We start from the raw sequence: 12,092 nt of genomic DNA, 5'->3' as shown, positions 1-12,092 counted from the left end.
ATACACACACACGTTTAAAGGCTAATATACTGTTTGTTTTGATGATACTGTGTTTTTTAGGGAAGTCTTTTGTTTGTTTGCAGATTTTGGTTTTGTGGCCCCCTTGAAGGGTTTAATTCTTGTTCTCTATCCTTTTCACTTTTAACTGCTTTGCCTCAGTGAATAAATCTACCCAGCCCTGTAAGAATTTATCCCTCGGCTACATTTACTTCAACACTGGCCTGAAGTTTTCAGACTGTAGCAGTTCACTCTAGCGCCCCCTGTGAAATGAAATGCCTCCGCATTAGCAGAACATCAGTATCTCGTTGCCTGTAATTTCAGGGACTTGGGACACTTTCTATTTATTAGTTTATTCAATAGAATTATTTGGTAATATTGAAGATTAAAATGAAAAATGAGATTCGGTTCTTGCCTTTTCAGAGTTTGCATTCCAGTGAAATAAGAGACATGATAAAAAAAAAAGATAAAAAAGAATAAGCCATCACAGGTATGAGGAGGGTACCAGATCAGTAAGTGATTGATGTCATTTGAAGTTAATCAAGGAGGCTTCTCTTCCCCAAAGAGGGGCACTTGGAGCTGAGATAGTAGATAGCAGTGGGCATGTGTTGACTATCCCTTGGAGGAGGATCACTTGAATAAATTGTTAGCAAAGCATGAATGAACGTGAGATCTCCAAGAATGGATTAGTTAGGATAAGGTTTTGCTGTTTATAATAGGAAAAAAAAATCCAAATAACAGTGAATTAAACAAGCTAGAAGTGTATTGCTCTGTCACATAAAGTGAGTCTTGAGGAATCGGATAGACATTCCGTCCGTCTTTCTGCTCAACTGCCCTTACTACATTGGTTTCCATTCTCAGAGTCTTCTCATGGTCCACGACAGTGTCTGTTAGCTTGTCCTCATCTTAGGAGGCAGAAAGGGGTATGCAGGGAAAGACAAAAGGGGGTTCCATTGAATTACCAATAATAAGGAACTCTTCCAGAACAGCGCCCTCCCTGCTCTCATCTTATTGGCTAGCGTCTGGCCACATGACCCCTTTTGCTGCAAGGAACGCTGGGAAATGTAGTCTTTTAGCTGGGCCCATTGCAGTCCCAAATAAAATGCTGGTACTGTTATTAATCAAGCATGAGATTTTCTGCCACAGAGGTCTAGATGCTTAGGAGGTGAATGCTGCTGGACCCAAGGGTTGTATGGAACAGTATCAGAGAAAGGGGTCGTCAGGGAGGTTATGTAAATAAGGGTGAGGAGTTGGTGGGGGAGCTAGGGTGCTAAGGGGAAAACGTTAAATTGCTCTAGTAACTTAAGTAAAGCAGGGATGATGACCCATTTTTCAAACATTCCAGTTAATCAAGGTTTTGCTTCCAGATATTCTGCTTAAATTGCATTTAGCATCTTCAAAAGCAGTAGCTTGATAGAGGTGAAGATGTAGTCTGTGCCAGGTGTGATAAGAAGAAAAGCCAGGGAAATCTATGGCTGAAGATAGAGAGCAGCGTAAAGTAGTTCTTTTAATAATAACTTGATGGCTGGCTCTGCGGGGTGCGGACAGTTCCCAACAAGAGAATGAAGTCTTTGATTTGTGTGTGTGTGTGCGTGTGTGTGTGCGCACACGCGCACATGCTGTTTGAGTACCTCTGCTTGTGAACTCAGCTGGAGTCCAGTAAATACAGGCAGAGTGACTGTGCTGCTTCTGTGAGGAGAGCGGCTCTCCAATTACCCTTCCTTCTCTTCCTTCACCCCCACAGGGTGTGTGGGGGGCCCCTCTGGGCCCAGTGGGGTCAAGGTCAGTGTTGCCTTCCACTTACTAGAGCTCTCTGCAGTGCCTCAGAGAGAGTGACGATCTTCCTCTGGGGACAGGACCCATAAATGGTTTAACTAATGTCATTAGACAGAAAACAGTCGGCTAGCAGAACACATATGCACTTTGTTTTTAAAAGAAAAGGCCAAGTCACGTGGGTGCTGACTCCAATCATGTCTGTCGTGGAGGGAGAAAAAATATCCAGTCTCCTGGCATCAGAGTACAAACCATGTGGCACAGAGCTGGGGTGCAGAGTCATGCTAAATTCTCCCACAGGACTTCACGGAATGCTGAGTTTTTATCCAGAATCTTCCCTAGACGCAGTCATGTGAAGTGAGAACCTGCCTTCACAGCTACAGTTCTGAGACCCTACAGAAGCCTTAGTTTGCAAAGTAAAAATTGGACTCTGCACTTACCAAAAAGAAGTAACTAGAGTCGTTTTGGAAGCATTGTCAGCAGTGGTTTGTTCATGCCACGCATATTTGTGGCATGCCAGGCACTGTTCTGGGTGCTCGGGAGACAGTGGTGACCCGTGACAGCCCTTGCTGCTCTCCTGGACCATCCACAGGGTGGTGGGGGGCAGGGAGGATGAGAGGGAGGCACATGTTAAACAGTAGCTCCATCCATGGGCACAGAGGGCGTATCAGATAGTGCTTCATGCAATAAGATGGTAAAGCAGGATTATGTACAAGAGGGGTAGGGAGCAGAGTGGGAGGCTTCATGGAGGAGCTGACTGGGCCAGACCTTGAATGGTGAAAGCATTCAGCCAAGCAGAGTCTTGGGACAGAGAGAACAGCAAGTGCAAAGGCCCTGAGGTGGCATCGGCTTGAAATGTCCAAGGAAATAGAAGGTCTGTAGGAAGTATGTTAGCAAAGGGAGAATGAGATGTTTAAAGGGGCTGGCGGGGGAACATCTGTCTGGAGCTTGTTCCTGTGGTGCAGGTTAGAGATGATGAAAATGATGCTGGTTTAGCCCACGGTTGGGGTTTACAGATGAAGGCGTGTGTGCAGATGTGGGTTGAAAGGGCAAAAAGTTCTACTTTGACCACACTGAATTTGAGATGACTTTTGAACATCTAGGTGGAGCTATCAAGTTGGAAGTTTGATTTGTGAATTTCAAGCTCACTGGAGAAGTCGGAGTAGAGGTATAAATCTGGGACGCATTAGCGCTTAGTTGGTGGAAACTAAGAGGATTTCTGGATTACCTCCATCAGAAAGGAGGTAAAATCAAACCTCTATTTCAGGTCTGTAGGAAATTATATTTCCATTAATGTTTGACTCGAGAATTCATTTTGGGGTGTATTCAGCATGATGAATAAAAACAAAAGAGGTTTCTATTTAGAGGGAGAAATTCAGAAGTATTTCAAAAATAACTTACCTGTCATTATTGTAGTTACTGCCTATAGTTTTGCAGGCAGAAGAAAACAAACCTTTGCTTTTTGTAATGAGGGTATCCCTTCTCAGTGTGCTCAGGGCCCGTGGCATCTCTGACATGACGAGGGAAATGCACTACAGTAAACATCCCATTTAGTAGAGCCCCCTAACCCATGACTTCTGAGAGTTCCCTGCCATCTGGTCCCTGGCTGGGGAGAGGAATTTTTCTTGTATATGTGTCTCCATAGCAACGAGTTTGCAGTTGATATGGAAAGTAAGCAGTTGCCTTAGCAACGGAGTTGCTGATGTGGTGGCTCCCCTGCTTTCAGGGAATGGATAAGCTGACCAGACTAGTTTAGATGCATCATGTAGGGCGCTGTAATGTAGGGCTGTGCACGCCGGCCCTGCCAGTGTAAAATCAGTCCTGCTTTAAAAGAGATCGCAGCTCCTCCCTCTTCCAGAAGGAAGGGCTTACAGAGATAATAAATCAGACAAAAGTAGCTGCTGTCAGTTGAAATAGATTCTAAGAGGGATCTCCTGGTGTAATTTATTTAGTTTCACTTAGAGGAGAATGTTATCGTCAGGGTACAGTTGGTGTCAAGGAAAAGAAAGCCACCCAAGTTGTTTTAACTAAAACAGTGCTTGTCCCAAGGACATAGCAGTCAGTCCCATGGACCAGTGGCGACAAACAACAAAGCACATCTTGGGTCCACGGTTATTGGAACCGCTCCCTCTGTGGCCACGTGGACGCCCATCCCTGCCTTTCTCTAGGGACCTGTTCCAGTCTCGTCTTTGTAGCCTGGCTTCTTCCGTGTGACTCTTGATTTCGCTTCCTCACACCACTGGCTTGCTGTGGGGGAGCGTTGGTACCAACCCCTGTAATGGGACGGCCCCAGTGCCCAGCGATGTGGGCCCTGCCGTCTCTGTGCTCTTTCTTTTGTCACAGTTCCAGACACATTAACTTGTTCTTCCTGCATCAGATGTTCAGCCCTGGTCACAACAGGGGCAGGGCCCCCAGATCAAGACAGCCGCTGGCACCACCCCTTCACATGGGGTGGGGCCTGGGCTTGGGCTCGAAACCTGCCTGCAACAAAGATTTTCTGGAAAGTCTTTTGTCTTTGGAAACATTTTAATAATGCAAAGCAAAATAATAAATAACTTCCAAGTATTTTGTGTTTTTTTTTCTTCCCTTTTCGTCCCCTTGGAGTATCTCTCACAGGTGATGGAATTCTGGGACTGTCCCTTTTGCTTCTTTTTGGTCTCTGTGATGACTTCATCTTTCTTGCATTTTGTTTCTATAGATTTGGGGCTGGTGGCTCTCAAACTAGCATTGCTTTTCTTTGGTGGCTACTTCTTCCTGCTAGCCTCAAATTGCCTGTAATCACAGGGTTGAGTGATTACCAAAAATTATGAACTCTAGCCTCCTGTTCTAGACAGGAATAAATGTCAACTATCCAAACACAAGTTGTCCTGGTTTTCAGGATCAAGAGATTGGGTAATGGTTCTTGTTAATAACCATTGTATGTCAGCCCCTGTCATCACATTGAGATGTTCAAAATGGGGGAAAAATGTAATTACTTCATTCCAGAGACGGGAGATACAAAGAGATTACAAAACTCTGGTGGAGTAGACTGGGCAAAGATAAAAAGAGACCAGGAAAGTTAAACTCATCATTTGCCCATTGCCAAAGGATTGATTGTCCAATGGCCAGAATTACGTGGTTCAGAAATCCAAAGGAGAAAACAATCCCTGCGGGCAAACAGAGCCACAGGGGGAATCCTGGGGAGGAGACAGAATTTTATTAGCTGGGTGGCCAGGACTGGGGCTGGGGACTGGGAGAGAGGAGGTCACTGGGGTTATTAGGGTGAGCTTGGACATGAGGATGGGAATGCATATGGGGGAAGACTGGGTGTGAAAATGGGAAGTGACATTTTCACAGGCCTTGTCGGGGGTGGTTTGTCATTGTGTGAGGCATTTGTATCCGTGGTCCTGTAGCTCTCCAACAACTGGAAAGTAGATACTGTGTTCTTTTTACAAGTGGGGAAACTGAGGCTCAAAGACATTCAATGGCTTGCTACAGTGACAGAGCCAGATGTTGGACCAAGATCTGGGACCTCTTTGCTTTTCCTTGACCACACTTGGCTGAAGCAGAGGGCTCCTGTGGGATGGAGAGGGAAGTAGATTTGGGAGGGTCAGTTGAGCTGGATGGTAGGGGTCTTGAGTGCCGTGCCAGGGAGTCTAGACTTTGCTCCTAAGGCAGTGAGGAGCCCTTAGATGTTTCTAAGTGACAAGTGATTCTTGCTTATGCCTTCAAGGTTTTTACAGAAGCCCGGTCCTCTGCAGCAGAACCTCCTGCTGCCCAGAAATTTATGGAGAAAAAGACCATGAATGAGTTTCCATAGGTTTAACTAACTTGCTCCAGATTTGTAAACAGTCCACTGCTTATTTTTCATTTTAAGTGTTTTGCTCTTATTTAATAGATTCTGTTTTCACTGATCATTGCTTTTATTTATTGATGCCACCACTTCCTCTGAATGCCTTGACCATTCTGGAGTTCATAGAGTTTATGCAGGAGTGAAATGAGCGACCCACCCCGTCATCGCTGCCCTGTGGATTTGATCCTCCTTTGGTGTCGAGGTGGATTTTTCCCTCTTCGGATTTCAGGTGGTGACATCTTTTCCTCTTTGGCCTTGTAGGTAAACATAGTAATATTAACCCCCTGGGAAATGGGGTCACAGGTGATTTTTTTCATTCCTTTGTTCATTCAGCCGCTTTGAGTTCTTGGAATGTGGAGGGCATTGCGTCAGATGCTGTGGGCAACACACAGGTGTAAGACTGGGTTTTGGGGGGACACTTTCGGGTCATCCCTGAGGCGTCTCTCTTCTTTAGCCCCATACCCAGTCAGTTACAGAATGTCTCTTGAGTCTCTCCAGCTGGCCCCTCCTCTCTAGCCCCACTGCAACTGCTCTTCATTGTTTACTGGGTGGTACTGGAGCCTGCTAACTCCTTCCCCACCTCCCCTCCACTTTACCGTCTCCCCCACAAGTCCATCTAAACAGAGCTGTCAGAGGGCTCATTTAATACACAAACGAGTTTTGTCACAGCCCTGTAGTGGTTCCTATTACCTGGAGTGGTTTATCTCAAAGTGTGCCTCTACCTACCAACTTCAGAATAATCTAGAGTGTTTATTAGAAATGCAGATTTCTGAGCGTCAGCCCAGACTGACTGAGAATTTCTGGTGGTGCTGCCTGGGAATCTGCATTTAAGCAGACTCCCCAAATGATCCTTCTTTATACTGAACTGAGAAGCAAATTGATAGAGGACCAAGGTCAAACTCTTCAGCTGGGTTTATAAAGTCTGCCTTTCTTATACCTTTTATTATGGAAGATTTTAACACTGTAGTATAATGGACTTCAGTGTATGCTGTAACTGTGGTGGGAGTCCTCACACCGTGTGTATCCTGACGTGTTGACCCATCTTGCCTCACCCCATCCCCCCGCCTCGCCCCTTCTCACTCCGCTTGCCGGATTATCTTCAAGCAGATCCCAGACAGTGTATCATGGTATCCACAGATATTTCAGAATGTGTCTCTAATACATAACTTTCAAACATGCACAGCCCCGTCCCCCAAACCATTATCCCTCCTAAAACCAAATTAACTGTGATTCTTTACTATCATCTAAAATCCAGTCCATTCTAGATTTTATCTGAGTGGTAAAAAAAATATTAGCAGTGTTTTTTTTTTTTCAAATTAGAATCCAAAGAAGGTCCACATGTGACATTTGGTTGATGTTCAGGGTTTCCCCCGACTGTCTGAAAACAGAGCTGTCCTGTGAAACTCTTTGTAAGCTGAAATGCTGTCAAGCGAAGAAGCCATTACCTTAAGACCCGTCTTACTAACAGATGCACAAAGCAAATTGGGATAAAGCACAGACACTCACGGACACAGTTCACAGCTCCTGGGGCTGGATACTGAGATGCTGAGGGTAGTTCCCGGGAAAGGAGCTTGGGGACCCTTCTCGCTGCTTGGGGTGCTCACTGCAACAAGCTGAGTGCTCTTTTTGCTTTTTGCCTCTTTTCATAAAGGTGAGAATTTTCTTTAGATTTCTTTCGTTAAGCAAAACAGGTACTAAAATAGGGCTTTTGTGAAAGCAAAGTGGCATGAAGTAACTCTCAGAAAGGAGGGGATGCCTGTATCTCTTCAAAGCTCTTCGGTCTCTTTTTAATCTAAGCTCCTTCCTCTTCGTTTTTTTTCTTTTTGTTGTTTTTCTCCTCACCACTTAAAGGAAGCGTCTTCCCAGTTTGTCCTCTCCTCCTGTCATTATTGTGAGGTTCCCGTCCTGCCGTGTCCTAGGGCTCTCCGTTCTGCAAAAGGCCATGTGCGCTAATGCTGACTTTGACTTGTGTACACTGTTTCCTCGGCCTGGAATGTTCCTCGTCTCTTCCCCTCTGGACGATTCTTACCTCAGAAGACCCAGCTGACCTGCAGCCCTTCCCCTGCAAAGCCTTCCCTGGACCATCCCTGCCCATTTTTGGTTGTGTTCCCCACGTTGCCCATTACTGTTCAACACTTGTTTTGCAGTGTAATTATCCCCTTAGTCTCTGTCCCTGCCAGGGTCCTCCCTTCACTTCTGGGACTGAGAGCAGGGACTGTATGGAATTCACTTCTGCCTCCCCTGGGACTGGATGCTGCCCGGCATGTCGTGGGGATTCTGGAAATACTTTATGACTCAATGGACGAGCCATCAGCCACCAATTTAAGTATTTTACATTAAACTTAGTGTCAGGTTTTTTGGAATACTTGAGTAATAGTGCAGGAAGCTTTGAATGCCCTGTATGAGTAGCTTTCTCTAATTAGGAAGAACACTGCTTTTTAAGTTTGTTTTCCATCCACTGTAAGGCTGTGGGCTCGCCCAGGGAGATGCCTCTGTCTCCCTGCAGTGGCCAAGAGCTACCACCCTCTTGTTAAGAATTAACCAAAGGGAGAAAGTCTTAGCCCCAGATGTCTTGACCAATGAGTGTTTCACAGCTAGTAGAGAAAGGGGTGCTTCAGGCAATACAGGAGAGTTGACCCCTCCCCTCTGAGATTTGCTCAATCGTGGACGACACCCAATCGTCTGTCACTTTTGGTAAAGTGAACTGGGGCACAGCAGATTGTCTTTGCTGTTGCTGTTCCATAAATCCATTGATAGAGATCTCTCTTCTCTGGGATCCTAGAAGATGATGTTGGTTTATAGAAGAATCTGAGGTCCAAACAGTGCACTGGGTAGCAACTCCTGTATCTGGGCACAGAGTCCAGGTCTGCCGCTCTTTCCTCTGCACCGTCTCACCGCTTCATTCCTTCCTCGAGACGCTGACTAATTGGAAATGGACATGAACTTGTGCCATTTACATGGGATTTATTTTCCTTCATGTGTCTTATTTTGAGTCACAGAATGTACTCAGTTTTTAAGAAGTGATTTATCATTTGTCTTTGTGACCTTTGAGGATATGCTCAAGCCTATCCAATTTTTGTTTCTTAAATTACTCAGAGTGTCCTTGAATTTTAGTCTTTGAATAAGTCTGTGGACACTATTTTGAGTTACCTGCTAATGAGTATTATAGCCATTGATGAAATTCACCCAAATCTTTCCTGGTGAGCATAAGACCTGTTTGTTAATAGGGACATTATGTGTAGAGAATGCAAAATGCCCAGAAGCAGTGGCAAGTGTAATCAGAGGACTATTGGAGGATTTTTTACATAAGTCTCCGTCTTGATTAACTCTACATTCATTATCTCTGGTTCTTTAACTTATTTTAAAAGTCTTCACTTCATCCTTAGAGGCTGGTTTATATTGAAGGGGTTGTTTCTCTGAAACAATACTCAGAAGTTAAAAGGGAATGATACCAATCCTGTACGGTGCCTGAAACTTTCCCCTCACTTATTTATTCATTCAGCAGATGTTGATTTCGTGCTTAGAAACAGACTTTGCTCTGGGCATCAGGAAACAGGGATAATTCCAGTCTTGTGGGAGAGATGCGCATATAAAGAAATACATGCCCAGCATGGTGTATGACATCCATTCAGGGTCCTGTGGGGGGCGGGGGTGGGGTGACTGCAGCCTGTTTTTATGTGTGTTGATGAACTGGATGTCTGTTGCACAGAGAATGTTCTTAGAAAGCATGGATGGTACACCAAGCACTGAGGCAGATGTTTAGGGTCTCTGGGTTCTAGAGCTAACTGGGTCACTAGCCAGCTCTGGGACCTAGGGTGAGTGCCTGCATCTCTCTGAACCCAAGCTTTCTCCATTCAATTCAGTAATCCTTCTCTTGTGGTCCCACTGTGTTAATTCGGTAATTCATCGGTAAGCAGAGTTGACCTAGATCCATGGTTCCCAAACCACCTGTCCTGGAGAGCTCTTTGTCCTCCCGACTCTGTGCTTTCATTAGACACCCAGGATGACCACCAGCCCCAGGTTCCAGTCTGCATCAGATCGCCAGTGTCAGCGTGGTGTGCCCAGGAAGAACGTCTGTGCCCCAAGCACAGGAGCTGGATGTGGCAGCTCACACAGCGATGTTCACACGTGTGTGATTTGCAAAAGGCTTTGAAGACGTGTTGGGAAGAAGCCCTGTCCTCACAGCGCTGACTCTGCAGGAGACCCTTTCCACGTGGGGAACACAGGTCTGGGATGTGCGTGACCTGCAAGTCCTTTCTTGTGTCGTAATCAAAACTGAAGTTGTGTAGATAGGGACTCACTGTGCTTGAGTTGCCCACTGGGTCTCACCTTCTTGCCAAGTGTCTTGCAGTCAGCTGTGGTTGAGTTTGGCGAAATGTGATTCCAGTTGGTATTTTTTTCCCCCTGTGCAAAATGTTCGGTGTACCTCCCCTAAGCCACGTGTCTGCCCCGGTGCTGAGGTGTGTGGGCTTGGTGGGGATCTCTGTTCCTGGCTGTCCCCGGCTGCATGGCTGACGGAGGGCATTCTTAGCCATTCGGAGCTGGGCGTGCAGGTTTTAAGATCATCACTTCAGAAATGGTAGCTCATTCATACCATGTCATTGGTAGATTTCTCATGGTGCCCTGCACTTGCTTGTCTAAGCAAGCATTGTGGGTTGAATTGTGTCCCTCAGAAAAATATGTTGAATTCTGAATCCTCAGTACCTGTGACGGTGACCCTATTTGGAAATAGGGTGTTTGCAGATATAATCAAGTCAAGATGAGGACATTCTGGATTAGGGTGGGCCTTTATCCCGTATAACCAGGGATGGATGCCGTGTGAAGATGGAGGCAGAGGTTGGAGTGATGCGTCTTCAAGCTGAGAAATTGAAGGATTGACAGCCACATCAAAAGTTAGGAGAGAGGCATGGACCACATTTTCTTTCAGAGCTTCCAGAAAGAACCAGCCCGGCTGACACCTGAGTTTTGAACTTCAAGTTAGAACTTTAAGAGAAGGAATTTCTGTTATTTTAAGCCATCCAGTTTGTGGTGCTTTTTATTTTTATTTTTTTACAACAGCCACAGGAAACTAATACAGCAGCAGAAAGAAGTAGCAGTGAGGGAACTAAGGCTGCAGAGGTGCTGGTGATGGATTCAGACCCAGAACCCACATCTCCAGAGCTTGGAGCTTCTTCTGCTCCCACCACTGCCTTTTCCAGTACGTTTGAAACCTGACCTTGTTCCCGTTAAAGAGGAAGAAGCCAAATTAGGAGGCAAATGGTTTGTTTTCCTCATCAGTTTTTGATGGTGAATGAGGAGACCCGGGGGCTCGATGACCGAGTGGGGAGAATTTCTAGGGTTCTGGTCGTATTTGCTCCACAAACTGCAGGCGGAGAGCAGGGGACACAACATGATGGGACTTATTCTTCTGGGACCGTGGCTTGCTTGTTGTGCACTTGAACTTTCTCTGCAGTGGGTTGTAGTAAGTGCCCATGTGCTCCTTTTCTTCCTCCGTCATCCTCCCCACCCTCTTTTCTCTGAATGAAAGCATTTTCTGGAAGGCTGTCCTCAGTGTCCCTATTAGATGGTGTGGGGTGATGGAGTAGGAGGAAGGCTGAGGTTTTAACTTTATGTATGAAAATCTGAAAAGGTGTCACTCTGTTTTCAACCCATGACACTCGTCCTCTGAAAACCCCACTCATTCTTCAGAAGGCTCCCCTCCTTAGATCAGTGACTTTCCAGCTCACCTCTGCCTGCTTTGATTTTGAGGTGTTTGTGGGCCTGGCTCAGTCCCCTCCTCAGCTCCTCAGCACCAAGCCCCCCTTCCCTGACTGTCTCCTGCACCGGATGTCTGTCTCCGGGGCCCACTCATGTGCCTCTTTGCCCGTGGCAGGGTCTTCGTGCACCGAACCCATTGGATGGTCCTTGCTGCCTGGTGGTCATCTGGGTACAGCTCGGTGCCACACCTGCCCCACATTTCTTACCTAGGATCTCTTTAAACCTTGAACTTGGAAGGAGCAACTCTTGTTTGGAGTAATGTGTTGACTGAAACAAGAAATCACGAGACTCGGTTTGCTCAACTGCAAATGGTCACGTCAGCTGGGTTCTTGGTACGGCCGCCGAGGGCCTGGCTGCATCCTTTTAGAAAAGATTATGAATGTATTGGCTACTTTGTTCCCAGTGACTCAGTGTTTGCATGACCTCAGTTCTACTAAGCATCTGAAGGCACTTTAGTCGAGTGTCTTTAGTGTTGCCCAGTGCAACAACATTTTATTTCTGAGCAACAGTCGTGCCTTGAACTTGGGCTGCTCTTGAGGAGGACTTGCTGGCCGCCCTTAAGAGCCGAGGTCAGTCTGGGGCTGGCAGTGGGCAGTCGGGCTGCTCCTTGGGTTCAAGGTGATTCTCTCCCCTGAAGTGTTCGCTCTCCTTAATTGGCCCCAGGAGACCGGACGTAAGTAAACACAGTTCCCGGAACAGATGCCAGTCTCTTCACCTCTGGATGGTGGCAGAT

The 12,092-nt window shown here is 46.3% G+C and overlaps 1 protein-coding gene and 1 long non-coding RNA gene across 7 annotated transcripts in view; one reads left to right on the top strand and one right to left on the bottom strand.

Moving 5' to 3' along the window:
- Positions 1–12,092, top strand: part of FOXN3 (forkhead box N3) — a 364,903-nt gene that overhangs the window by 161,570 nt on the left and 191,241 nt on the right. The window lies entirely within an intron of this gene.
- On the bottom strand, positions 743–3,378 carry LOC140696995 (uncharacterized). Its single transcript, XR_012073794.1, has 3 exons — positions 3,172–3,378; positions 2,211–2,347; positions 743–902 (listed from the first exon to the last, which is right to left on the bottom strand). It is a non-coding gene; the product is annotated as an uncharacterized lncRNA (long non-coding RNA).

This window comes from Vicugna pacos, chromosome 6 (genome assembly GCF_048564905.1).
Source record: "Vicugna pacos chromosome 6, VicPac4, whole genome shotgun sequence".
In the NCBI taxonomy this organism is placed as follows: Eukaryota; Metazoa; Chordata; class Mammalia; order Artiodactyla; family Camelidae; genus Vicugna; species Vicugna pacos.
This window is presented reverse-complemented; position numbering and strand designations above follow the sequence as displayed.